Source organism: Cannabis sativa, chromosome 5, assembly GCF_029168945.1.
Source record: "Cannabis sativa cultivar Pink pepper isolate KNU-18-1 chromosome 5, ASM2916894v1, whole genome shotgun sequence".
NCBI lineage: Eukaryota > Viridiplantae > Streptophyta > Magnoliopsida > Rosales > Cannabaceae > Cannabis > Cannabis sativa.
The window spans coordinates 39,957,643-39,963,084 of NC_083605.1; positions in this window are offsets into that span (position 1 = coordinate 39,957,643).

Consider the following 5,442-nt stretch of genomic DNA (forward strand, 5'->3'; position numbering starts at 1 on the left):
ACAGTCATATTGTTTTTTTTTTAGCTCAACAAAAGACATTCATAATCACAAATACCAAAGTATTAAATCGACATGGTCAATAAGTCTAGTAGTGTGGTAAGGAATTATGTTCAACATGTGATCAATTTAAAATAACATAATATCCTTATCAGTCCTCAATTTCACTGATACCGTGATGCTTAATAAATAAGCCAGTGAAATTAAACATACACCACTTAAAATAAGTAAGTGTCACTAAACTTGCTTAAAGAATTAAGCCAACAACATATCATTGTCATTAAGCAAATAAATTTAAAAGACAATGATCACAACAATATGAACCACATGCTTTCAATTCAATCATTCTCGAGAATATAACAAAACATAATTGAAAACATATCCATTCAATAATAAAAAATATTGAAACATAAAATGTAGTTCATAACTTTATTCAGAAAATTATAAATAATAATTTCTAAAAACAAACAGAAAACAAAACTCCCACTAACCCAAAAGATCAAAAGATTCTAAAATGCCCATATTAACAACATGTTTATTGAACAGCACGGCACTTAACCCTTTGGTTAGAGGATCAGCTAACATCGACTCGGTCTTGCAATTTTCAATGACAATGTCTCCTTTCTTGACCAAGTCTCTGACAGTGAGATACTTTATTTCCATATGTTTAGAAGCACTACTAATCTTGTTATTCTTTGAAAAGAAAACAGCAGCATCATTATCACAATAGATTAGCATAGGTGTGGAAATAGAATCAACCACTCGTATCTCCGAAATAAAATTCTTCAGCCACAAAGCTTGCAAAGATGCCCCATAACATGCAACAAACTCAGCATACATAGTAGATGATGTGATCAAAGTCTGTTTGACACTCTTCCAAGAAATAGCAGCACCTGCCAAGGTGAAAATATAGCCAGAAGTTGACTTTAAATCATCTACACAACCACCAAAATCAGAATCTGAATAACCAACAACTCGAAGATTGTCAACATGCTTATACACAAGCATAAAACTCTTCGTTCTTTGCAAATATCTCAAAACTTTCTTGGCTGCAACCCAATGATCAAGGCCAGGATCAGATAAATATCTCCCAAGAACATTTACTACGAAAGCTATGTCAGGTCGAGTGCAAACCTGAGCATACATCAAACTCCCTACTACACTTGCATAAGGGATGTTCTTCATTGCTCCTCTTTCCAAGTCGTTCTTAGGACATTGCTGCTTAGTGAACTTGTCCCCTTTCAGAATAGGAACAGAACCAGCTTTACACAAATCCATGTTGAACCTTTTGAGCACACGATTAATGTAAGCTTCTTGAGATAAGCCAAGAACTTTTCGATTCCTGTCACGGATGATCTCAATCCCCAAAACATAGGATGCCTCTCTAAGATCTTTCATATCAAAATTGGAAGACAGAAAATTTTTGGTCTCATTTAGTAGTGACAAATCACTGCTGGCAAGTAAAATGTCATCTACGTAAAGAACAAGAAAAATATAACGACTCCCACTGATCTTCATATAAATACACTGATCAAACTTGTTCTCTACGAAACCAAACGATGTCACAACCTTGTCAAACTTCAAGTACCACTGGCGAGATGCCTGTTTGAGACCATAAATGGATCGTTTCAACTTGCAAACTAAGTGTTCTTTTCCTTTCTCCTTGTAGCCTTCAGGTTGAGACATATAGACTTCCTCATTCAATTCTCCATTCAGAAAAGCAGTTTTAACATCCATTTGATGCAACTCTAAATCAAAATGCGCAACTAAGGCCATAATAATTCTGAATGAATCTTTAGTGGAAACATGTGAGAAAGTTTCAGTGTAATCAATACCTTCTCTTTGAGTAAAGCCTTTAGCCACTAAACGCGCTTTAAACCTTTCAATCTGTCCCTTTTTTATCCCTTTTAGCCTTTAAAATCCACTTACAACCTATTGGTTTAAAACCATCAGGTAATAAAACTAGCTCCCATACACCATTTTTCTTCATGGAGTCGATCTCATCATCCGTAGCTGCTAACCATTTTGAAGATTGTGGACTATTAAGTGCTTCACTAAAAGTGACAGGATCCACAAAATGATCAATATCATATTCTCCTTCTCCAAGATAAACAAAATTATCATGACACTTTGTTGACTTCTTTTGTCTCTGAGATCTTCTTAGAGGAGGTACTTCTGGAATAACTTCTCTTTGTTGATCATTGTTTTGAATAACATCTTCCACAACTGGAATTTCTTCAATAACAGGATTCTCATTAACAATAGGAGCTTCATCATTAATAGGCCCTTCATCAATAATAGGACCTTCATCATCTTCGATATCGGGAGCAATATATTCATCAACAATGGGAGCATTACCAACTGGAGTAGGATGGAGACTACTATTATCATCTCTTGAAAATGACATAGGAATACAAATTCCTTTAGAGGACTCCCCCATTTCAAGAGATGTTGAAGGAATTTTTTCAGCAACATCAAATTCCAGAAATTTAGCGATGCGAGATTCAACAATTCGCGTACCACGAGTGGGACAGTAAAAGCGATAGCCTTTTGAGCGCATTGGATAACCAATGAAATAACAGCGATTTGTTCTCGGATCTAACTTTTTCAAATTAGGATCATAAATCTTTACTTCAGCTGGACAACCCCATACACGAAGATGATTTAGACTAGGCTTCCGCCCAGTCCATAACTCAAAAGGGGTTTTGGGAACAGATTTACTGGGAACACGATTTAAAATATAAGTTGCAGTCATAAGTGCTTCACCCCATAAAAACTCTGGAAGATTTGTTCTACTCATCATACTTCTAACCATATCCATGAGAGTGCGATTTCTCCTTTCAGCAACGCCATATTGCTCGGAGTGAACCGGGCATAGTGTATTGAGCAACTATACCATTTTCTTGTAAGTACTCGCAAAAAGCCCCATGTGTTGTCCAGATTATGTATAACGACCATAATATTCTCCTCCACGATCAGAATGAACAACTTTGATGACTCTTCCTAATTGTTTCTCAACCTCATTTCGAAAAATTTTGAGTTTATCAAGGGCGTCAGATTTTTCTTTAATTAAATAGGTGAATCCATAACGAGAAAAATCATCGATAAAAGTGATAAAATACTTATTTCTGCACAACGTGGTGGAATAAGGACCACTGATGTCTGTGTGGATAATTTCCAATAAAGATTGACTGCGGTTTGCAGTCTTCTTTCTTGTTTTAGTCAATTTTCCACGAGTACAATCAACACAAGTATCCCAATCAGAAGCATCAAGAGGAGGAAGTATTTCAGATTTAATTAAACGATCAACCCTTTCTCTGGAAATATGACCCAATCTTTTGTGCCATAACAATAAGGATGTTTCCTTAATATGAGGTCTTTTACCCACAGAATTCACAACATTAAAAGAGGAATCTAAAGGAGCCAATGACAACTTGTAAAGACCATCAGAATAAAAGCAATTTCCAATAATTCGAGAGTCAAGCATAATGTCAACATTATCATTTGCAAAATGAAAAGAATATCCTTGTTTAACCAAAAGCGGAAGCGAAACTAAATTCCTTTTAAAAGTAGGAACATAAAAAGTATTGTTCAGAATAATCTTATCACGAGACTGTAATTCAAGAATAAATGTTCCAACATAGATAACGTCAACTCCAACATCATTGCCCACTTTAAGCTTGGACTCCCTCTCACTTGGCTTCCTGAGATCCCTTAGCCCCTGTAAGGAAGCAGAAACATGAACAGTAGCACCACTGTCTAACCACCAAGAATCAATAGGAACATCAACTAGATTAGATTCAAAACAAACACATGCCAATGGATTACCTGATTGTGCTTGCTTCTTTTCTAACCAAGTCTTAAATTTGTGACAGTCCGTTCTCCGATGCCCCAATTTTTCACAAAAGTAACACTTCACATTAGAGTATTTGGACTTTCCGTTGTTATTCTTCTGTTTATTCTTATGCTCCTTACCATTACCATTCTGTTTAGTAGCACCATCATTTTTATTCTTGAATTTTCCTTTTCCTTTGTTGGGCTTCGAGGTGAGAAACATAGTTAGCGGATTCATTCTTCTCCCTTTTAAGCTTGCTTTCTTGACCACACACCGAGAAATTAGGTCGGCGATAGTCCATGTTTGATTATAAGTGTTGTAGGTCCGTCTTGATAAGGCTGAAAGAGGCAGGAAGAGCATGAAGAGCTCGATGAATAATGAAAGAGTCAGGAAGAGGAATATTATGATCTTTCAACTTGGACTGAACATTCACCAATTTCAGAATAAAATCTCGCACTCCTTTTAATTCATCATACTTAATGGTTGTCATTTCATCCATAAGATGTCCAGCTTCAGCGTTTTCACCAGTGTCGTATAATTTTTCTACAGCATTGAAAAACTCTTTGGCATTTGTAGTGTCTGGCAAACCACTCAATAGATGTTCAGGAATGGATCTTTTCATAGTAAGAAGACTAAGTCGACTTGACTTTTCCCATTGTGCATGATGAGTTCTCTCGGCGGTACTCTTGAGTCGATAAGATCGGCGAGGTTTTTCTTCTCGTAGGCACAAGTCCAAATCCATTATGCCTAAAGTAAATTCCACATCTCGTTTCCATGTCTTGTAGTTGGAAGCATTCAAAATATGGATGGAAGCATTATTGTTGTTCACGTAAAAGGAGGCGAAAAATTCAAAAATTAAAACTTGAATAAGCAATATGAGCAATGTATTAGAAAATATTGTAGAATCAACTGGTCATTATAAACTCCCCTTTGGGGTGAGAATATAACACACACATGATCTACCTTCATGAAGTTAACAACAAAGAAAAAATACATATCATTTAAGAATTTTATTACCTTTAGGCAAATAAATTTCTTAAAAATATGTATTAATTCAAGCAAAAAATAATAATAAATTTATATATTTAAATTATTACCTTTGGGCAAATAATTAAAATATATACATTTAATATTAACTCACTTCATGGAATGTGAACTAATATATGTAAGTACTACCTTTGGGCAAGTAATTACACATATAGTCAACTAAAAATATAATATTTTCTTCAACATGTGAAATTTAGTGATAAAACAATCATTAATAATTTTCAACCAAATTTCCAAAAGAGATATATAATTGCTTTTATTATATTGATAATCAAAAAATAAAGTGTCCACCATAACACATTATTTTTGTATCAAACAACCAAGTTTTATAATTTTAGAACAACAAATAATCATAAGATGTGAATATAAGAAAATTGGTGGAGACTACATAGTCCAAATAAATTAAATAAGAGAGTGACTATGTCTTATGGAACGAGAAGAAACTCAAAAAATTTTCTATGATTGACAAATTTCGAAAAATTATCAAAAATATTTTTAATAATTTTTTAACTACATAATTATCATTAAAATAATAATAATTATTAAACGGAGTCAAAAAATTA